Here is a 22,078-nt window from a genome sequence, read left to right as displayed (position 1 = left end):
ATTTCTATTTACCTTCATTAGTTTCTTGATTCCACTTTCATTTTTTGGAAACGCATATTTCAACATTAAGTACATGAAATTACATTTTACTTATGTGTACTTACATTGGAAGTACAGGACAGATTACATTGTAGTTACACTGCAAATACAGAAATTTCAAATAAAGCATTACCCACTAAATTATGCAGGTCATTGGATTTTACACTCAGAGGCAAGAAACAAAAATACACTTGAAAGAATATTGTATTGTTTATGATATGTTGTGCTGGCTCTTAAGAGCTTTTTGGTTTCTTCTGCAGATCACTTGAAATTCATACGGATCACTACTTCTGCACTTATTTGCTGCAGCCGGTCACATTGGGGTTTTATTCTTGAATAGGGACTGAAACTGCCACAAACGCAGTGCCACGTCTCCCAGAAACCCTACAATAAAACTAAATGCAATTGAGATGTTAGCCAATCAGTACAGAATATTCTCTTGACGGCAGTAGTGCAGCGACTAACTAAGTGGTTGGGGATACTGAGCTGACACATGTGCAGACAGCTACTGTTTAAGTTATTAACGTTGTTCAGAAAGAAAACGGCCGTATACATGCACTGTTGCCCGAAAAACTCATTCCAACAGTGCATAAAATAGCTACTCTTTGCAATCACTTCTAACCTTTCACACTGATGTTTCTGTGTGATCTCGTGGCGCAACGGTAGCGCGTCTGACTTCTGATCAGAAGGTTGCGTGTTCAAATCACGTCGGGATCAGACATTTCTATTTACCTTCATTAGTTTCTTGATTCCACTTTCATTTTTTGGAAACGCATATTTCAACATTAAGTACATGAAATTACATTCTACTTATGTGTACTTACATTGGAAGTACAGGACAGATTACATTGTAGTTACACTGCTAATACAGAAATTTCAAATAAAGCATTACCCACTAAATTATGCAGGTCATTGGATTTTACACTCTTAGAGGCAAGAAACAAAAATACACTTGAAAGAATATTGTATTGTTTATGATATGTTGTGCTGGCTCTTAAGAGCTTTTTGGTTTCTTCTGCAGATCATTTGAAATTTATACGGATCACTACTTCTGCACTTATTGGCTGCAGACATTTCTCTTTACCTTCATTAGTTTCTTGATTCCACTTTCATTTTTTGGAAATGCATATTTCAACATTAAGTACATGAAATTACATGCTACTTATGTGTACTTACATTGGAAGTACAGGACAGATTACATTGTAGTTACACTGCTAATACAGAAATTTCAAATAAAGCATTACCCACTAAATTATGCAGGTCATTGGATTTTACACTCTTAGAGGCAAGAAACAAAAATACACTTGAAAGAATATTGTATTGTTTATGATATGTTGTTCTGGCTCTTAAGAGCTTTTTGGTTTCTTCTGCAGATCACTTGAAATTCATACGGATCACTACTTCTGCACTTATTTGCTGCAGCCGGTCACATTGGGGTTTTATTCTTGAATAGGGACTGAAACTGCCACAAACGCAGTGCCACGTCTCCCAGAAACCCTACAATAAAACTAAATGCAATTGAGATGTTAGCCAATCAGTACAGAATATTCTCTTGACGGCAGTAGTGCAGCGACTAACTAAGTGGTTGGGGATACTGAGCTGACACATGTGCAGACAGCTACTGTTTAAGTTATTAACGTTGTTCAGAAAGAAAACGGCCGTATACATGCACTGTTGCCCGAAAAACTCATTCCAACAGTGCATAAAATAGCTACTCTTTGCAATCACTTCTAACCTTTCACACTGATGTTTCTGTGTGATCTCGTGGCGCAACGGTAGCGCGTCTGACTCCAGATCAGAAGGTTGCGTGTTCAAATCACGTCGGGATCAGACATTTCTATTTACCTTCATTAGTTTCTTGATTCCACTTTCATTTTTTGGAAACGCATATTTCAACATTAAGTACATGAAATTACATTTTACTTATGTGTACTTACATTGGAAGTACAGGACAGATTACATTGTAGTTACACTGCTAATACAGAAATTTCAAATAAAGCATTACCCACTAAATTATGCAGGTCATTGGATTTTACACTCTTAGAGGCAAGAAACAAAAATACACTTGAAAGAATATTGTATTGTTTATGATATGTTGTGCTGGCTCTTAAGAGCTTTTTGGTTTCTTCTGCAGATCACTTGAAATTCATACGGATCACTACTTCTGCACTTATTTGCTGCAGCCGGTCACATTGGGGTTTTATTCTTGAATAGGGACTGAAACTGCCACAAACGCAGTGCCACGTCTCCCAGAAACCCTACAATAAAACTAAATGCAATTGAGATGTTAGCCAATCAGTACAGAATATTCTCTTGACGGCAGTAGTGCAGCGACTAACTAAGTGGTTGGGGATACTGAGCTGACACATGTGCAGACAGCTACTGTTTAAGTTATTAACGTTGTTCAGAAAGAAAACGGCCGTATACATGCACTGTTGCCCGAAAAACTCATTCCAACAGTGCATAAAATAGCTACTCTTTGCAATCACTTCTAACCTTTCACACTGATGTTTCGGTGTGATCTCGTGGCGCAACGGTAGCGCGTCTGACTCCAGATCAGAAGGTTGCGTGTTCAAATCACGTCGGGATCAGACATTTCTATTTACCTTCATTAGTTTCTTGATTCCACTTTCATTTTTTGGAAACGCATATTTCAACATTAAGTACATGAAATTACATTCTACTTATGTGTACTTACATTGGAAGTACAGGACAGATTACATTGTAGTTACACTGCTAATACAGAAATTTCAAATAAAGCATTACCCACTAAATTATGCAGGTCATTGGATTTTACACTCTTAGAGGCAAGAAACAAAAATACACTTGAAAGAATATTGTATTGTTTATGATATGTTGTTCTGGCTCTTAAGAGCTTTTTGGTTTCTTCTGCAGATCACTTGAAATTCATACGGATCACTACTTCTGCACTTATTTGCTGCAGCCGGTCACATTGGGGTTTTATTCTTGAATAGGGACTGAAACTGCCACAAACGCAGTGCCACGTCTCCCAGAAACCCTACAATAAAACTAAATGCAATTGAGATGTTAGCCAATCAGTACAGAATATTCTCTTGACGGCAGTAGTGCAGCGACTAACTAAGTGGTTGGGGATACTGAGCTGACACATGTGCAGACAGCTACTGTTTAAGTTATTAACGTTGTTCAGAAAGAAAACGGCCGTATACATGCACTGTTGCCCGAAAAACTCATTCCAACAGTGCATAAAATAGCTACTCTTTGCAATCACTTCTAACCTTTCACACTGATGTTTCTGTGTGATCTCGTGGCGCAACGGTAGCGCGTCTGACTCCAGATCAGAAGGTTGCGTGTTCAAATCACGTCGGGATCAGACATTTCTATTTACCTTCATTAGTTTCTTGATTCCACTTTCATTTTTTGGAAACGCATATTTCAACATTAAGTACATGAAATTACATTTTACTTATGTGTACTTACATTGGAAGTACAGGACAGATTACATTGTAGTTACACTGCTAATACAGAAATTTCAAATAAAGCATTACCCACTAAATTATGCAGGTCATTGGATTTTACACTCTTAGAGGCAAGAAACAAAAATACACTTGAAAGAATATTGTATTGTTTATGATATGTTGTGCTGGCTCTTAAGAGCTTTTTGGTTTCTTCTGCAGATCACTTGAAATTCATACGGATCACTACTTCTGCACTTATTTTCTGCAGCCGGTCACATTGGGGTTTTATTCTTGAATAAGGACTGAAACTGTCACAAACGCAGTGCCACGTCTCCCAGAAACCCTACAATAAATCTAAATGCAATTGAGATGTTAGCCAATCAGTACAGAATATTCTCTTGACGGCAGTAGTGCAGCGACTAACTAAGTGGTTGGGGATACTGAGCTGACACATGTGCAGACAGCTACTGTTTAAGTTATTAACGTTGTTCAGAAAGAAAACGGCCGTATACATGCACTGTTGCCCGAAAAACTCATTCCAACAGTGCATAAAATAGCTACTCTTTGCAATCACTTCTAACCTTTCACACTGATGTTTCTGTGTGATCTCGTGGCGCAACGGTAGCGCGTCTGACTCCAGATCAGAAGGTTGCGTGTTCAAATCACGTCGGGATCAGACATTTCTCTTTACCTTCATTAGTTTCTTGATTCCACTTTCATTTTTTGGAAATGCATATTTCAACATTAAGTACATGAAATTACATGCTACTTATGTGTACTTACATTGGAAGTACAGGACAGATTACATTGTAGTTACACTGCTAATACAGAAATTTCAAATAAAGTATTACCCACTAAATTATGCAGGTCATTGGATTTTACACTATTAGAGGCAAGAAACAAAAATACACTTGAAAGAATATTGTATTGTTTATGATATGTTGTGCTGGCTCTTAAGAGCTTTTTGGTTTCTTCTGCAGATCACTTGAAATTCATACGGATCACTACTTCTGCACTTATTTTCTGCAGCCGGTCACATTGGGGTTTTATTCTTGAATAAGGACTGAAACTGTCACAAACGCAGTGCCACGTCTCCCAGAAACCCTACAATAAATCTAAATGCAATTGAGATGTTAGCCAATCAGTACAGAATATTCTCTTGACGGCAGTAGTGCAGCGACTAACTAAGTGGTTGGGGATACTGAGCTGACACATGTGCAGACAGCTACTGTTTAAGTTATTAACGTTGTTCAGAAAGAAAACGGCCGTATACATGCACTGTTGCCCGAAAAACTCATTCCAACAGTGCATAAAATAGCTACTCTTTGCAATCACTTCTAACCTTTCACACTGATGTTTCTGTGTGATCTCGTGGCGCAACGGTAGCGCGTCTGACTCCAGATCAGAAGGTTGCGTGTTCAAATCACGTCGGGATCAGACATTTCTATTTACCTTCATTAGTTTCTTGATTCCACTTTCATTTTTTGGAAACGCATATTTCAACATTAAGTACATGAAATTACATTTTACTTATGTGTACTTACATTGGAAGTACAGGACAGATTACATTGTAGTTACACTGCTAATACAGAAATTTCAAATAAAGCATTACCCACTAAATTATGCAGGTCATTGGATTTTACACTCTTAGAGGCAAGAAACAAAAATACACTTGAAAGAATATTGTATTGTTTATGATATGTTGTGCTGGCTCTTAAGAGCTTTTTGGTTTCTTCTGCAGATCACTTGAAATTCATACGGATCACTACTTCTGCACTTATTTGCTGCAGCCGGTCACATTGGGGTTTTATTCTTGAATAGGGACTGAAACTGCCACAAACGCAGTGCCACGTCTCCCAGAAACCCTACAATAAAACTAAATGCAATTGAGATGTTAGCCAATCAGTACAGAATATTCTCTTGACGGCAGTAGTGCAGCGACTAACTAAGTGGTTGGGGATACTGAGCTGACACATGTGCAGACAGCTACTGTTTAAGTTATTAACGTTGTTCAGAAAGAAAACGGCCGTATACATGCACTGTTGCCCGAAAAACTCATTCCAACAGTGCATAAAATAGCTACTCTTTGCAATCACTTCTAACCTTTCACACTGATGTTTCGGTGTGATCTCGTGGCGCAACGGTAGCGCGTCTGACTCCAGATCAGAAGGTTGCGTGTTCAAATCACGTCGGGATCAGACATTTCTATTTACCTTCATTAGTTTCTTGATTCCACTTTCATTTTTTGGAAACGCATATTTCAACATTAAGTACATGAAATTACATTCTACTTATGTGTACTTACATTGGAAGTACAGGACAGATTACATTGTAGTTACACTGCTAATACAGAAATTTCAAATAAAGCATTACCCACTAAATTATGCAGGTCATTGGATTTTACACTCTTAGAGGCAAGAAACAAAAATACACTTGAAAGAATATTGTATTGTTTATGATATGTTGTTCTGGCTCTTAAGAGCTTTTTGGTTTCTTCTGCAGATCACTTGAAATTCATACGGATCACTACTTCTGCACTTATTTGCTGCAGCCGGTCACATTGGGGTTTTATTCTTGAATAGGGACTGAAACTGCCACAAACGCAGTGCCACGTCTCCCAGAAACCCTACAATAAAACTAAATGCAATTGAGATGTTAGCCAATCAGTACAGAATATTCTCTTGACGGCAGTAGTGCAGCGACTAACTAAGTGGTTGGGGATACTGAGCTGACACATGTGCAGACAGCTACTGTTTAAGTTATTAACGTTGTTCAGAAAGAAAACGGCCGTATACATGCACTGTTGCCCGAAAAACTCATTCCAACAGTGCATAAAATAGCTACTCTTTGCAATCACTTCTAACCTTTCACACTGATGTTTCTGTGTGATCTCGTGGCGCAACGGTAGCGCGTCTGACTCCAGATCAGAAGGTTGCGTGTTCAAATCACGTCGGGATCAGACATTTCTATTTACCTTCATTAGTTTCTTGATTCCACTTTCATTTTTTGGAAACGCATATTTCAACATTAAGTACATGAAATTACATTTTACTTATGTGTACTTACATTGGAAGTACAGGACAGATTACATTGTAGTTACACTGCTAATACAGAAATTTCAAATAAAGCATTACCCACTAAATTATGCAGGTCATTGGATTTTACACTCTTAGAGGCAAGAAACAAAAATACACTTGAAAGAATATTGTATTGTTTATGATATGTTGTGCTGGCTCTTAAGAGCTTTTTGGTTTCTTCTGCAGATCACTTGAAATTCATACGGATCACTACTTCTGCACTTATTTTCTGCAGCCGGTCACATTGGGGTTTTATTCTTGAATAAGGACTGAAACTGTCACAAACGCAGTGCCACGTCTCCCAGAAACCCTACAATAAATCTAAATGCAATTGAGATGTTAGCCAATCAGTACAGAATATTCTCTTGACGGCAGTAGTGCAGCGACTAACTAAGTGGTTGGGGATACTGAGCTGACACATGTGCAGACAGCTACTGTTTAAGTTATTAACGTTGTTCAGAAAGAAAACGGCCGTATACATGCACTGTTGCCCGAAAAACTCATTCCAACAGTGCATAAAATAGCTACTCTTTGCAATCACTTCTAACCTTTCACACTGATGTTTCTGTGTGATCTCGTGGCGCAACGGTAGCGCGTCTGACTCCAGATCAGAAGGTTGCGTGTTCAAATCACGTCGGGATCAGACATTTCTCTTTACCTTCATTAGTTTCTTGATTCCACTTTCATTTTTTGGAAATGCATATTTCAACATTAAGTACATGAAATTACATGCTACTTATGTGTACTTACATTGGAAGTACAGGACAGATTACATTGTAGTTACACTGCTAATACAGAAATTTCAAATAAAGTATTACCCACTAAATTATGCAGGTCATTGGATTTTACACTATTAGAGGCAAGAAACAAAAATACACTTGAAAGAATATTGTATTGTTTATGATATGTTGTGCTGGCTCTTAAGAGCTTTTTGGTTTCTTCTGCAGATCACTTGAAATTCATACGGATCACTACTTCTGCACTTATTTTCTGCAGCCGGTCACATTGGGGTTTTATTCTTGAATAAGGACTGAAACTGTCACAAACGCAGTGCCACGTCTCCCAGAAACCCTACAATAAATCTAAATGCAATTGAGATGTTAGCCAATCAGTACAGAATATTCTCTTGACGGCAGTAGTGCAGCGACTAACTAAGTGGTTGGGGATACTGAGCTGACACATGTGCAGACAGCTACTGTTTAAGTTATTAACGTTGTTCAGAAAGAAAACGGCCGTATACATGCACTGTTGCCCGAAAAACTCATTCCAACAGTGCATAAAATAGCTACTCTTTGCAATCACTTCTAACCTTTCACACTGATGTTTCTGTGTGATCTCGTGGCGCAACGGTAGCGCGTCTGACTCCAGATCAGAAGGTTGCGTGTTCAAATCACGTCGGGATCAGACATTTCTATTTACCTTCATTAGTTTCTTGATTCCACTTTCATTTTTTGGAAACGCATATTTCAACATTAAGTACATGAAATTACATTCTACTTATGTGTACTTACATTGGAAGTACAGGACAGATTACATTGTAGTTACACTGCTAATACAGAAATTTCAAATAAAGCATTACCCACTAAATTATGCAGGTCATTGGATTTTACACTCTTAGAGGCAAGAAACAAAAATACACTTGAAAGAATATTGTATTGTTTATGATATGTTGTGCTGGCTCTTAAGAGCTTTTTGGTTTCTTCTGCAGATCACTTGAAATTCATACGGATCACTACTTCTGCACTTATTTTCTGCAGCCGGTCACATTGGGGTTTTATTCTTGAATAAGGACTGAAACTGTCACAAACGCAGTGCCACGTCTCCCAGAAACCCTACAATAAATCTAAATGCAATTGAGATGTTAGCCAATCAGTACAGAATATTCTCTTGACGGCAGTAGTGCAGCGACTAACTAAGTGGTTGGGGATACTGAGCTGACACATGTGCAGACAGCTACTGTTTAAGTTATTAACGTTGTTCAGAAAGAAAACGGCCGTATACATGCACTGTTGCCCGAAAAACTCATTCCAACAGTGCATAAAATAGCTACTCTTTGCAATCACTTCTAACCTTTCACACTGATGTTTCTGTGTGATCTCGTGGCGCAACGGTAGCGCGTCTGACTCCAGATCAGAAGGTTGCGTGTTAAAATCACGTCGGGATCAGACATTTCTCTTTACCTTCATTAGTTTCTTGATTCCACTTTCATTTTTTGGAAATGCATATTTCAACATTAAGTACATGAAATTACATGCTACTTATGTGTACTTACATTGGAAGTACAGGACAGATTACATTGTAGTTACACTGCTAATACAGAAATTTCAAATAAAGTATTACCCACTAAATTATGCAGGTCATTGGATTTTACACTATTAGAGGCAAGATACAAAAATACACTTGAAAGAATATTGTATTGTTTATGATATGTTGTGCTGGCTCTTAAGAGCTTTTTGGTTTCTTCTGCAGATCACTTGAAATTCATACGGATCACTACTTCTGCACTTATTTTCTGCAGCCGGTCACATTGGGGTTTTATTCTTGAATAAGGACTGAAACTGTCACAAACGCAGTGCCACGTCTCCCAGAAACCCTACAATAAATCTAAATGCAATTGAGATGTTAGCCAATCAGTACAGAATATTCTCTTGACGGCAGTAGTGCAGCGACTAACTAAGTGGTTGGGGATACTGAGCTGACACATGTGCAGACAGCTACTGTTTAAGTTATTAACGTTGTTCAGAAAGAAAACGGCCGTATACATGCACTGTTGCCCGAAAAACTCATTCCAACAGTGCATAAAATAGCTACTCTTTGCAATCACTTCTAACCTTTCACACTGATGTTTCTGTGTGATCTCGTGGCGCAACGGTAGCGCGTCTGACTCCAGATCAGAAGGTTGCGTGTTCAAATCACGTCGGGATCAGACATTTCTATTTACCTTCATTAGTTTCTTGATTCCACTTTCATTTTTTGGAAACGCATATTTCAACATTAAGTACATGAAATTACATTCTACTTATGTGTACTTACATTGGAAGTACAGGACAGATTACATTGTAGTTACACTGCTAATACAGAAATTTCAAATAAAGTATTACCCACTAAATTATGCAGGTCATTGGATTTTACACTCTTAGAGGCAAGAAACAAAAATACACTTGAAAGAATATTGTATTGTTTATGATATGTTTTTCTGGCTCTTAAGAGCTTTTTGGTTTCTTCTGCAGATCACTTGAAATTCATACGGATCACTACTTCTGCACTTATTTGCTGCAGCCGGTCACATTGGGGTTTTATTCTTGAATAGGGACTGAAACTGCCACAAACGCAGTGCCACGTCTCCCAGAAACCCTACAATAAAACTAAATGCAATTGAGATGTTAGCCAATCAGTACAGAATATTCTCTTGACGGCAGTAGTGCAGCGACTAACTAAGTGGTTGGGGATACTGAGCTGACACATGTGCAGACAGCTACTGTTTAAGTTATTAACGTTGTTCAGAAAGAAAACGGCCGTATACATGCACTGTTGCCCGAAAAACTCATTCCAACAGTGCATAAAATAGCTACTCTTTGCAATCACTTCTAACCTTTCACACTGATGTTTCTGTGTGATCTCGTGGCGCAACAGTAGCGCGTCTGACTCCAGATCAGAAGGTTGCGTGTTCAAATCACGTCGGGATCAGACATTTCTATTTACCTTCATTAGTTTCTTGATTCCACTTTCATTTTTTGGAAACGCATATTTCAACATTAAGTACATGAAATTACATTCTACTTATGTGTACTTACATTGGAAGTACAGGACAGATTACATTGTAGTTACACTGCTAATACAGAAATTTCAAATAAAGTATTACCCACTAAATTATGCAGGTCATTGGATTTTACACTCTTAGAGGCAAGAAACAAAAATACACTTGAAAGAATATTGTATTGTTTATGATATGTTGTGCTGGCTCTTAAGAGCTTTTTGGTTTCTTCTGCAGATCACTTGAAATTCATACGGATCACTACTTCTGCACTTATTTTCTGCAGCCGGTCACATTGGGGTTTTATTCTTGAATAAGGACTGAAACTGTCACAAACGCAGTGCCACGTATCCCAGAAACCCTACAATAAATCTAAATGCAATTGAGATGTTAGCCAATCAGTACAGAATATTCTCTTGACGGCAGTAGTGCAGCGACTAACTAAGTGGTTGGGGATACTGAGCTGACACATGTGCAGACAGCTACTGTTTAAGTTATTAACGTTGTTCAGAAAGAAAACGGCCGTATACATGCACTGTTGCCCGAAAAACTCATTCCAACAGTGCATAAAATAGCTACTCTTTGCAATCACTTCTAACCTTTCACACTGATGTTTCTGTGTGATCTCGTGGCGCAACGGTAGCGCGTCTGACTCCAGATCAGAAGGTTGCGTGTTCAAATCACGTCGGGATCAGACATTTCTCTTTACCTTCATTAGTTTCTTGATTCCACTTTCATTTTTTGGAAATGCATATTTCAACATTAAGTACATGAAATTACATGCTACTTATGTGTACTTACATTGGAAGTACAGGACAGATTACATTGTAGTTACACTGCTAATACAGAAATTTCAAATAAAGCATTACCCACTAAATTATGCAGGTCATTGGATTTTACACTCTTAGAGGCAAGAAACAAAAATACACTTGAAAGAATATTGTATTGTTTATGATATGTTGTGCTGGCTCTTAAGAGCTTTTTGGTTTCTTCTGCAGATCACTTGAAATTCATACGGATCACTACTTCTGCACTTATTTTCTGCAGCCGGTCACATTGGGGTTTTATTCTTGAATAAGGACTGAAACTGTCACAAACGCAGTGCCACGTCTCCCAGAAACCCTACAATAAATCTAAATGCAATTGAGATGTTAGCCAATCAGTACAGAATATTCTCTTGACGGCAGTAGTGCAGCGACTAACTAAGTGGTTGGGGATACTGAGCTGACACATGTGCAGACAGCTACTGTTTAAGTTATTAACGTTGTTCAGAAAGAAAACGGCCGTATACATGCACTGTTGCCCGAAAAACTCATTCCAACAGTGCATAAAATAGCTACTCTTTGCAATCACTTCTAACCTTTCACACTGATGTTTCGGTGTGATCTCGTGGCGCAACGGTAGCGCGTCTGACTCCAGATCAGAAGGTTGCGTGTTCAAATCACGTCGGGATCAGACATTTCTCTTTACCTTCATTAGTTTCTTGATTCCACTTTCATTTTTTGGAAATGCATATTTCAACATTAAGTACATGAAATTACATGCTACTTATGTGTACTTACATTGGAAGTACAGGACAGATTACATTGTAGTTACACTGCTAATACAGAAATTTCAAATAAAGTATTACCCACAAAATTATGCAGGTCATTGGATTTTACACTCTTAGAGGCAAGAAACAAAAATACACTTGAAAGAATATTATATTGTTTATGATATGTTGTTCTGGCTCTTAAGAGCTTTTTGGTTTCTTCTGCAGATCACTTGAAATTCATACGGATCACTACTTCTGCACTTATTTGCTGCAGCCGGTCACATTGGGGTTTTATTCTTGAATAGGGACTGAAACTGCCACAAACGCAGTGCCACGTCTCCCAGAAACCCTACAATAAAACTAAATGCAATTGAGATGTTAGCCAATCAGTACAGAATATTCTCTTGACGGCAGTAGTGCAGCGACTAACTAAGTGGTTGGGGATACTGAGCTGACACATGTGCAGACAGCTACTGTTTAAGTTATTAACGTTGTTCAGAAAGAAAACGGCCGTATACATGCACTGTTGCCCGAAAAACTCATTCCAACAGTGCATAAAATAGCTACTCTTTGCAATCACTTCTAACCTTTCACACTGATGTTTCTGTGTGATCTCGTGGCGCAACGGTAGCGCGTCTGACTCCAGATCAGAAGGTTGCGTGTTCAAATCACGTCGGGATCAGACATTTCTATTTACCTCAATTAGTTTCTTGATTCCACTTTCATTTTTTGGAAACGCATATTTCAACATTAAGTACATGAAATTACATTCTACTTATGTGTACTTACATTGGAAGTACAGGACAGATTACATTGTAGTTACACTGCTAATACAGAAATTTCAAATAAAGCATTACCCACTAAATTATGCAGGTCATTGGATTTTACACTCTTAGAGGCAAGAAACAAAAATACACTTGAAAGAATATTGTATTGTTTATGATATGTTGTGCTGGCTCTTAAGAGCTTTTTGGTTTCTTCTGCAGATCATTTGAAATTTATACGGATCACTACTTCTGCACTTATTGGCTGCAGACATTTCTCTTTACCTTCATTAGTTTCTTGATTCCACTTTCATTTTTTGGAAATGCATATTTCAACATTAAGTACATGAAATTACATGCTACTTATGTGTACTTACATTGGAAGTACAGGACAGATTACATTGTAGTTACACTGCTAATACAGAAATTTCAAATAAAGCATTACCCACTAAATTATGCAGGTCATTGGATTTTACACTCTTAGAGGCAAGAAACAAAAATACACTTGAAAGAATATTGTATTGTTTATGATATGTTGTGCTGGCTCTTAAGAGCTTTTTGGTTTCTTCTGCAGATCACTTGAAATTCATACGGATCACTACTTCTGCACTTATTTTCTGCAGCCGGTCACATTGGGGTTTTATTCTTGAATAAGGACTGAAACTGTCACAAACGCAGTGCCACGTCTCCCAGAAACCCTACAATAAATCTAAATGCAATTGAGATGTTAGCCAATCAGTACAGAATATTCTCTTGACGGCAGTAGTGCAGCGACTAACTAAGTGGTTGGGGATACTGAGCTGACACATGTGCAGACAGCTACTGTTTAAGTTATTAACGTTGTTCAGAAAGAAAACGGCCGTATACATGCACTGTTGCCCGAGAAACTCATTCCAACAGTGCATAAAATAGCTACTCTTTGCAATCACTTCTAACCTTTCACACTGATGTTTCTGTGTGATCTCGTGGCGCAACGGTAGCGCGTCTGACTCCAGATCAGAAGGTTGCGTGTTCAAATCACGTCGGGATCAGACATTTCTCTTTACCTTCATTAGTTTCTTGATTCCACTTTCATTTTTTGGAAATGCATATTTCAACATTAAGTACATGAAATTACATGCTACTTATGTGTACTTACATTGGAAGTACAGGACAGATTACATTGTAGTTACACTGCTAATACAGAAATTTCAAATAAAGTATTACCCACTAAATTATGCAGGTCATTGGATTTTACACTATTAGAGGCAAGAAACAAAAATACACTTGAAAGAATATTGTATTGTTTATGATATGTTGTGCTGGCTCTTAAGAGCTTTTTGGTTTCTTCTGCAGATCACTTGAAATTCATACGGATCACTACTTCTGCACTTATTTGCTGCAGCCGGTCACATTGGGGTTTTATTCTTGAATAAGGACTGAAACTGTCACAAACGCAGTGCCACGTCTCCCAGAAACCCTACAATAAATCTAAATGCAATTGAGATGTTAGCCAATCAGTACAGAATATTCTCTTGACGGCAGTAGTGCAGCGACTAACTAAGTGGTTGGGGATACTGAGCTGACACATGTGCAGACAGCTACTGTTTAAGTTATTAACGTTGTTCAGAAAGAAAACGGCCGTATACATGCACTGTTGCCCAAAAAACTCATTCCAACAGTGCATAAAATAGCTACTCTTTGCAATCACTTCTAACCTTTCACACTGATGTTTCTGTGTGATCTCGTGGCGCAACGGTAGCGCGTCTGACTCCAGATCAGAAGGTTGCGTGTTCAAATCACGTTGGGATCAGACATTTCTATTTACCTTCATTAGTTTCTTGATTCCACTTTCATTTTTTGGAAACGCATATTTCAACATTAAGTACATGAAATTACATTCTACTTATGTGTACTTACATTGGAAGTACAGGACAGATTACATTGTAGTTACACTGCTAATACAGAAATTTCAAATAAAGTATTACCCACTAAATTATGCAGGTCATTGGATTTTACACTATTAGAGGCAAGAAACAAAAATACACTTGAAAGAATATTGTATTGTTTATGATATGTTGTGCTGGCTCTTAAGAGCTTTTTGGTTTCTTCTGCAGATCACTTGAAATTCATACGGATCACTACTTCTGCACTTATTTTCTGCAGCCGGTCACATTGGGGTTTTATTCTTGAATAAGGACTGAAACTGTCACAAACGCAGTGCCACGTCTCCCAGAAACCCTACAATAAATCTAAATGCAATTGAGATGTTAGCCAATCAGTACAGAATATTCTCTTGACGGCAGTAGTGCAGCGACTAACTAAGTGGTTGGGGATACTGAGCTGACACATGTGCAGACAGCTACTGTTTAAGTTATTAACGTTGTTCAGAAAGAAAACAGCCGTATACATGCACTGTTGCCCGAAAAACTCATTCCAACAGTGCATAAAATAACTACTCTTTGCAATCACTTCTAACCTTTCACACTGATGTTTCTGTGTGATCTCGTGGCGCAACGGTAGCGCGTCTGACTCCAGATCAGAAGGTTGCGTGTTCAAATCACGTCGGGATCAGACATTTCTATTTACCTTCATTAGTTTCTTGATTCCACTTTCATTTTTTGGAAACGCATATTTCAACATTAAGTACATGAAATTACATTCTACTTATGTGTACTTACATTGGAAGTACAGGACAGATTACATTGTAGTTACACTGCTAATACAGAAATTTCAAATAAAGTATTACCCACTAAATTATGCAGGTCATTGGATTTTACACTCTTAGAGGCAAGAAACAAAAATACACTTGAAAGAATATTGTATTGTTTATGATATGTTGTGCTGGCTCTTAAGAGCTTTTTGGTTTCTTCTGCAGATCACTTGAAATTCATACGGATCACTACTTCTGCACTTATTTTCTGCAGCCGGTCACATTGGGGTTTTATTCTTGAATAAGGACTGAAACTGTCACAAACGCAGTGCCACGTCTCCCAGAAACCCTACAATAAATCTAAATGCAATTGAGATGTTAGCCAATCAGTACAGAATATTCTCTTGACGGCAGTAGTGCAGCGACTAACTAAGTGGTTGGGGATACTGAGCTGACACATGTGCAGACAGCTACTGTTTAAGTTATTAACGTTGTTCAGAAAGAAAACGGCCGTATACATGCACTGTTGCCCGAAAAACTCATTCCAACAGTGCATAAAATAGCTACTCTTTGCAATCACTTCTAACCTTTCACACTGATGTTTCGGTGTGATCTCGTGGCGCAACGGTAGCGCGTCTGACTCCAGATCAGAAGGTTGCGTGTTCAAATCACGTCGGGATCAGACATTTCTCTTTACCTTCATTAGTTTCTTGATTCCACTTTCATTTTTTGGAAATGCATATTTCAACATTAAGTACATGAAATTACATGCTACTTATGTGTACTTACATTGGAAGTACAGGACAGATTACATTGTAGTTACACTGCTAATACAGAAATTTCAAATAAAGTATTACCCACTAAATTATGCAGGTCATTGGATTTTACACTCTTAGAGGCAAGAAACAAAAATACACTTGAAAGAATATTGTATTGTTTATGATATGTTGTGCTGGCTCTTAAGAGCTTTTTGGTTTCTTCTGCAGATCATTTGAAATTTATACGGATCACTACTTCTGCACTTATTGGCTGCAGACATTTCTCTTTACCTTCATTAGTTTCTTGATTCCACTTTCATTTTTTGGAAATGCATATTTCAACATTAAGTACATGAAATTACATGCTACTTATGTGTACTTACATTGGAAGTACAGGACAGATTACATTGTAGTTACACTGCTAATACAGAAATTTCAAATAAAGCATTACCCACTAAATTATGCAGGTCATTGGATTTTACACTCTTAGAGGCAAGAAACAAAAATACACTTGAAAGAATATTGTATTGTTTATGATATGTTGTGCTGGCTCTTAAGAGCTTTTTGGTTTCTTCTGCAGATCACTTGAAATTCATACGGATCACTACTTCTGCACTTATTTGCTGCAGCTGGTCACATTGGGGTTTTATTCTTGAATAAGGACTGAAACTGTCACAAACGCAGTGCCACGTCTCCCAGAAACCCTACAATAAATCTAAATGCAATTGAGATGTTAGCCAATCAGTACAGAATATTCTCTTGACGGCAGTAGTGCAGCGACTAACTAAGTGGTTGGGGATACTGAGCTGACACATGTGCAGACAGCTACTGTTTAAGTTATTAACGTTGTTCAGAAAGAAAACGGCCGTATACATGCACTGTTGCCCGAAAAACTCATTCCAACAGTGCATAAAATAGCTACTCTTTGCAATCACTTCTAACCTTTCACACTGATGTTTCTGTGTGATCTCGTGGCGCAACGGTAGCGCGTCTGACTCCAGATCAGAAGGTTGCGTGTTCAAATCACGTCGGGATCAGACATTTCTATTTACCTTCATTAGTTTCTTGATTCCACTTTCATTTTTTGGAAACGCATATTTCAACATTAAGTACATGAAATTACATTTTACTTATGTGTACTTACATTGGAAGTACAGGACAGATTACATTGTAGTTACACTGCTAATACAGAAATTTCAAATAAAGCATTACCCACTAAATTATGCAGGTCATTGGATTTTACACTCTTAGAGGCAAGAAACAAAAATACACTTGAAAGAATATTGTATTGTTTATGATATGTTGTTCTGGCTCTTAAGAGCTTTTTGGTTTCTTCTGCAGATCACTTGAAATTCATACGGATCACTACTTCTGCACTTATTTGCTGCAGCCGGTCACATTGGGGTTTTATTCTTGAATAGGGACTGAAACTGCCACAAACGCAGTGCCACGTCTCCCAGAAACCCTACAATAAAACTAAATGCAATTGAGATGTTAGCCAATCAGTACAGAATATTCTCTTGACGGCAGTAGTGCAGCGACTAACTAAGTGGTTGGGGATACTGAGCTGACACATGTGCAGACAGCTACTGTTTAAGTTATTAACGTTGTTCAGAAAGAAAACGGCCGTATACATGCACTGTTGCCCGAAAAACTCATTCCAACAGTGCATAAAATAGCTACTCTTTGCAATCACTTCTAACCTTTCACACTGATGTTTCTGTGTGATCTCATGGCGCAACGGTAGCGCGTCTGACTCCAGATCAGAAGGTTGCGTGTTCAAATCACGTCGGGATCAGACATTTCTATTTACCTTCATTAGTTTCTTGATTCCACTTTCATTTTTTGGAAACGCATATTTCAACATTAAGTACATGAAATTACATTTTACTTATGTGTACTTACATTGGAAGTACAGGACAGATTACATTGTAGTTACACTGCTAATACAGAAATTTCAAATAAAGCATTACCCACTAAATTATGCAGGTCATTGGATTTTACACTCTTAGAGGCAAGAAACAAAAATACACTTGAAAGAATATTGTATTGTTTATGATATGTTGTGCTGGCTCTTAAGAGCTTTTTGGTTTCTTCTGCAGATCACTTGAAATTCATACGGATCACTACTTCTGCACTTATTTGCTGCAGCCGGTCACATTGGGGTTTTATTCTTGAATAGGGACTGAAACTGCCACAAACGCAGTGCCACGTCTCCCAGAAACCCTACAATAAAACTAAATGCAATTGAGATGTTAGCCAATCAGTACAGAATATTCTCTTGACGGCAGTAGTGCAGCGACTAACTAAGTGGTTGGGGATACTGAGCTGACACATGTGCAGACAGCTACTGTTTAAGTTATTAACGTTGTTCAGAAAGAAAACGGCCGTATACATGCACTGTTGCCCGAAAAACTCATTCCAACAGTGCATAAAATAGCTACTCTTTGCAATCACTTCTAACCTTTCACACTGATGTTTCGGTGTGATCTCGTGGCGCAACGGTAGCGCGTCTGACTCCAGATCAGAAGGTTGCGTGTTCAAATCACGTCGGGATCAGACATTTCTATTTACCTTCATTAGTTTCTTGATTCCACTTTCATTTTTTGGAAACGCATATTTCAACATTAAGTACATGAAATTACATTCTACTTATGTGTACTTACATTGGAAGTACAGGACAGATTACATTGTAGTTACACTGCTAATACAGAAATTTCAAATAAAGCATTACCCACTAAATTATGCAGGTCATTGGATTTTACACTCTTAGAGGCAAGAAACAAAAATACACTTGAAAGAATATTGTATTGTTTATGATATGTTGTGCTGGCTCTTAAGAGCTTTTTGGTTTCTTCTGCAGATCATTTGAAATTTATACGGATCACTACTTCTGCACTTATTGGCTGCAGACATTTCTCTTTACCTTCATTAGTTTCTTGATTCCACTTTCATTTTTTGGAAATGCATATTTCAACATTAAGTACATGAAATTACATGCTACTTATGTGTACTTACATTGGAAGTACAGGACAGATTACATTGTAGTTACACTGCTAATACAGAAATTTCAAATAAAGCATTACCCACTAAATTATGCAGGTCATTGGATTTTACACTCTTAGAGGCAAGAAACAAAAATACACTTGAAAGAATATTGTATTGTTTATGATATGTTGTGCTGGCTCTTAAGAGCTTTTTGGTTTCTTCTGCAGATCACTTGAAATTCATACGGATCACTACTTCTGCACTTATTTGCTGCAGCCGGTCACATTGGGGTTTTATTCTTGAATAGGGACTGAAACTGCCACAAACGCAGTGCCACGTCTCCCAGAAACCCTACAATAAAACTAAATGCAATTGAGATGTTAGCCAATCAGTACAGAATATTCTCTTGACGGCAGTAGTGCAGCGACTAACTAAGTGGTTGGGGATACTGAGCTGACACATGTGCAGACAGCTACTGTTTAAGTTATTAACGTTGTTCAGAAAGAAAACGGCCGTATACATGCACTGTTGCCCGAAAAACTCATTCCAACAGTGCATAAAATAGCTACTCTTTGCAATCACTTCTAACCTTTCACACTGATGTTTCGGTGTGATCTCGTGGCGCAACGGTAGCGCGTCTGACTCCAGATCAGAAGGTTGCGTGTTCAAATCACGTCGGGATCAGACATTTCTATTTACCTTCATTAGTTTCTTGATTCCACTTTCATTTTTTGGAAACGCATATTTCAACATTAAGTACATGAAATTACATTTTACTTATGTGTACTTACATTGGAAGTACAGGACAGATTACATTGCAGTTACACTGCTAATACAGAAATTTCAAATAAAGCATTACCCACTAAATTATGCAGGTCATTGGATTTTACACTCTTAGAGGCAAGAAACAAAAATACACTTGAAAGAATATTGTATTGTTTATGATATGTTGTGCTGGCTCTTAAGAGCTTTTTGGTTTCTTCTGCAGATCACTTGAAATTCATACGGATCACTACTTCTGCACTTATTTGCTGCAGCCGGTCACATTGGGGTTTTATTCTTGAATAGGGACTGAAACTGCCACAAACGCAGTGCCACGTCTCCCAGAAACCCTACAATAAAACTAAATGCAATTGAGATGTTAGCCAATCAGTACAGAATATTCTCTTGACGGCAGTAGTGCAGCGACTAACTAAGTGGTTGGGGATACTGAGCTGACACATGTGCAGACAGCTACTGTTTAAGTTATTAACGTTGTTCAGAAAGAAAACGGCCGTATACATGCACTGTTGCCCGAAAAACTCATTCCAACAGTGCATAAAATAGCTACTCTTTGCAATCACTTCTAACCTTTCACACTGATGTTTCGGTGTGATCTCGTGGCGCAACGGTAGCGCGTCTGACTCCAGATCAGAAGGTTGCGTGTTCAAATCACGTCGGGATCAGACATTTCTATTTACCTTCATTAGTTTCTTGATTCCACTTTCATTTTTTGGAAACGCATATTTCAACATTAAGTACATGAAATTACATTTTACTTATGTGTACTTACATTGGAAGTACAGGACAGATTACATTGTAGTTACACTGCTAATACAGAAATTTCAAATAAAGCATTACCCACTAAATTATGCAGGTCATTGGATTTTACACTCTTAGAGGCAAGAAACAAAAATACACTTGAAAGAATATTGTATTGTTTATGATATGTTGTTCTGGCTCTTAAGAGCTTTTTGGTTTCTTCTGCAGATCACTTGAAATTCATACGGATCACTACTTCTGCACTTATTTGCTGCAGCCGGTCACATTGGGGTTTTATTCTTGAATAGGGACTGAAACTGCCACAAACGCAGTGCCACGTCTCCCAGAAACCCTACAATAAAACTAAATGCAATTGAGATGTTAGCCAATCAGTACAGAATATTCTCTTGACGGCAGTAGTGCAGCGACTAACTAAGTGGTTGGGGATACTGAGCTGACACATGTGCAGACAGCTACTGTTTAAGTTATTAACGTTGTTCAGAAAGAAAACGGCCGTATATATGCACTGTTGCCCGAAAAACTCATTCCAACAGTGCATAAAATAGCTACTCTTTGCAATCACTTCTAACCTTTCACACTGATGTTTCTGTGTGATCTCGTGGCGCAACGGTAGCGCGTCTGACTCCAGATCAGAAGGTTGCGTGTTCAAATCACGTCGGGATCAGACATTTCTATTTACCTTCATTAGTTTCTTGATTCCACTTTCATTTTTTGGAAACGCATATTTCAACATTAAGTACATGAAATTACATTTTACTTATGTGTACTTACATTGGAAGTACAGGACAGATTACATTGTAGTTACACTGCTAATACAGAAATTTCAAATAAAGCATTACCCACTAAATTATGCAGGTCATTGGATTTTACACTCTTAGAGGCAAGAAACAAAAATACACTTGAAAGAATATTGTATTGTTTATGATATGTTGTGCTGGCTCTTAAGAGCTTTTTGGTTTCTTCTGCAGATCACTTGAAATTCATACGGATCACTACTTCTGCACTTATTTGCTGCAGCCGGTCACATTGGGGTTTTATTCTTGAATAGGGACTGAAACTGCCACAAACGCAGTGCCACGTCTCCCAGAAACCCTACAATAAAACTAAATGCAATTGAGATGTTAGCCAATCAGTACAGAATATTCTCTTGACGGCAGTAGTGCAGCGACTAACTAAGTGGTTGGGGATACTGAGCTGACACATGTGCAGACAGCTACTGTTTAAGTTATTAACGTTGTTCAGAAAGAAAACGGCCGTATACATGCACTGTTGCCCGAAAAACTCATTCCAACAGTGCATAAAATAGCTACTCTTTGCAATCACTTCTAACCTTTCACACTGATGTTTCTGTGTGATCTCGTGGCGCAACGGTAGCGCGTCTGACTCCAGATCAGAAGGTTGCGTGTTCAAATCACGTCGGGATCAGACATTTCTATTTACCTTCATTAGTTTCTTGATTCCACTTTCATTTTTTGGAAACGCATATTTCAACATTAAGTACATGAAATTACATTTTACTTATGTGTACTTACATTGGAAGTACAGGACAGATT

At 38.1% G+C, this 22,078-nt stretch overlaps 23 non-coding genes across 23 annotated transcripts; all 23 read left to right on the top strand.

Moving 5' to 3' along the window:
* The first annotated feature begins 684 nt into the window (after positions 1 to 684).
* On the top strand, positions 685 to 756 carry TRNAR-UCU (transfer RNA arginine (anticodon UCU)). The gene has a single exon. It is a non-coding gene; the product is annotated as a tRNA-Arg (tRNA).
* A 1,041-nt stretch (positions 757 to 1,797) lies between these two features.
* On the top strand, positions 1,798 to 1,869 carry TRNAW-CCA (transfer RNA tryptophan (anticodon CCA)). The gene has a single exon. It is a non-coding gene; the product is annotated as a tRNA-Trp (tRNA).
* Positions 1,870 to 2,558: 689 nt separating this feature from the next.
* On the top strand, positions 2,559 to 2,630 carry TRNAW-CCA (transfer RNA tryptophan (anticodon CCA)). Its single transcript has one exon. It is a non-coding gene; the product is annotated as a tRNA-Trp (tRNA).
* Positions 2,631 to 3,319: 689 nt separating this feature from the next.
* Positions 3,320 to 3,391, top strand: TRNAW-CCA (transfer RNA tryptophan (anticodon CCA)). The gene has a single exon. It is a non-coding gene; the product is annotated as a tRNA-Trp (tRNA).
* Positions 3,392 to 4,080: 689 nt separating this feature from the next.
* On the top strand, positions 4,081 to 4,152 carry TRNAW-CCA (transfer RNA tryptophan (anticodon CCA)). Its single transcript has one exon. It is a non-coding gene; the product is annotated as a tRNA-Trp (tRNA).
* Positions 4,153 to 4,841: 689 nt separating this feature from the next.
* TRNAW-CCA (transfer RNA tryptophan (anticodon CCA)) lies at positions 4,842 to 4,913 on the top strand. The gene has a single exon. It is a non-coding gene; the product is annotated as a tRNA-Trp (tRNA).
* A 689-nt stretch (positions 4,914 to 5,602) lies between these two features.
* TRNAW-CCA (transfer RNA tryptophan (anticodon CCA)) lies at positions 5,603 to 5,674 on the top strand. Its single transcript has one exon. It is a non-coding gene; the product is annotated as a tRNA-Trp (tRNA).
* Positions 5,675 to 6,363: 689 nt separating this feature from the next.
* TRNAW-CCA (transfer RNA tryptophan (anticodon CCA)) lies at positions 6,364 to 6,435 on the top strand. Its single transcript has one exon. It is a non-coding gene; the product is annotated as a tRNA-Trp (tRNA).
* A 689-nt stretch (positions 6,436 to 7,124) lies between these two features.
* Positions 7,125 to 7,196, top strand: TRNAW-CCA (transfer RNA tryptophan (anticodon CCA)). The gene has a single exon. It is a non-coding gene; the product is annotated as a tRNA-Trp (tRNA).
* A 689-nt stretch (positions 7,197 to 7,885) lies between these two features.
* Positions 7,886 to 7,957, top strand: TRNAW-CCA (transfer RNA tryptophan (anticodon CCA)). Its single transcript has one exon. It is a non-coding gene; the product is annotated as a tRNA-Trp (tRNA).
* Positions 7,958 to 9,407: 1,450 nt separating this feature from the next.
* On the top strand, positions 9,408 to 9,479 carry TRNAW-CCA (transfer RNA tryptophan (anticodon CCA)). Its single transcript has one exon. It is a non-coding gene; the product is annotated as a tRNA-Trp (tRNA).
* A 1,450-nt stretch (positions 9,480 to 10,929) lies between these two features.
* On the top strand, positions 10,930 to 11,001 carry TRNAW-CCA (transfer RNA tryptophan (anticodon CCA)). The gene has a single exon. It is a non-coding gene; the product is annotated as a tRNA-Trp (tRNA).
* A 689-nt stretch (positions 11,002 to 11,690) lies between these two features.
* Positions 11,691 to 11,762, top strand: TRNAW-CCA (transfer RNA tryptophan (anticodon CCA)). The gene has a single exon. It is a non-coding gene; the product is annotated as a tRNA-Trp (tRNA).
* A 689-nt stretch (positions 11,763 to 12,451) lies between these two features.
* On the top strand, positions 12,452 to 12,523 carry TRNAW-CCA (transfer RNA tryptophan (anticodon CCA)). The gene has a single exon. It is a non-coding gene; the product is annotated as a tRNA-Trp (tRNA).
* Positions 12,524 to 13,564: 1,041 nt separating this feature from the next.
* TRNAW-CCA (transfer RNA tryptophan (anticodon CCA)) lies at positions 13,565 to 13,636 on the top strand. The gene has a single exon. It is a non-coding gene; the product is annotated as a tRNA-Trp (tRNA).
* A 1,450-nt stretch (positions 13,637 to 15,086) lies between these two features.
* Positions 15,087 to 15,158, top strand: TRNAW-CCA (transfer RNA tryptophan (anticodon CCA)). The gene has a single exon. It is a non-coding gene; the product is annotated as a tRNA-Trp (tRNA).
* Positions 15,159 to 15,847: 689 nt separating this feature from the next.
* TRNAW-CCA (transfer RNA tryptophan (anticodon CCA)) lies at positions 15,848 to 15,919 on the top strand. The gene has a single exon. It is a non-coding gene; the product is annotated as a tRNA-Trp (tRNA).
* Positions 15,920 to 16,960: 1,041 nt separating this feature from the next.
* On the top strand, positions 16,961 to 17,032 carry TRNAW-CCA (transfer RNA tryptophan (anticodon CCA)). Its single transcript has one exon. It is a non-coding gene; the product is annotated as a tRNA-Trp (tRNA).
* A 1,450-nt stretch (positions 17,033 to 18,482) lies between these two features.
* On the top strand, positions 18,483 to 18,554 carry TRNAW-CCA (transfer RNA tryptophan (anticodon CCA)). The gene has a single exon. It is a non-coding gene; the product is annotated as a tRNA-Trp (tRNA).
* A 1,041-nt stretch (positions 18,555 to 19,595) lies between these two features.
* Positions 19,596 to 19,667, top strand: TRNAW-CCA (transfer RNA tryptophan (anticodon CCA)). Its single transcript has one exon. It is a non-coding gene; the product is annotated as a tRNA-Trp (tRNA).
* A 689-nt stretch (positions 19,668 to 20,356) lies between these two features.
* TRNAW-CCA (transfer RNA tryptophan (anticodon CCA)) lies at positions 20,357 to 20,428 on the top strand. The gene has a single exon. It is a non-coding gene; the product is annotated as a tRNA-Trp (tRNA).
* A 689-nt stretch (positions 20,429 to 21,117) lies between these two features.
* Positions 21,118 to 21,189, top strand: TRNAW-CCA (transfer RNA tryptophan (anticodon CCA)). The gene has a single exon. It is a non-coding gene; the product is annotated as a tRNA-Trp (tRNA).
* Positions 21,190 to 21,878: 689 nt separating this feature from the next.
* On the top strand, positions 21,879 to 21,950 carry TRNAW-CCA (transfer RNA tryptophan (anticodon CCA)). Its single transcript has one exon. It is a non-coding gene; the product is annotated as a tRNA-Trp (tRNA).
* Positions 21,951 to 22,078: the final 128 nt, after the last annotated feature.

The sequence above is a fragment of the Ascaphus truei genome, chromosome 6, assembly GCF_040206685.1.
Source record: "Ascaphus truei isolate aAscTru1 chromosome 6, aAscTru1.hap1, whole genome shotgun sequence".
Classification (NCBI taxonomy): Eukaryota; Metazoa; Chordata; class Amphibia; order Anura; family Ascaphidae; genus Ascaphus; species Ascaphus truei.
The sequence above is the reverse complement of the archived record's forward strand: the minus strand, read 5'-3'. Positions and strand labels throughout refer to the sequence as shown.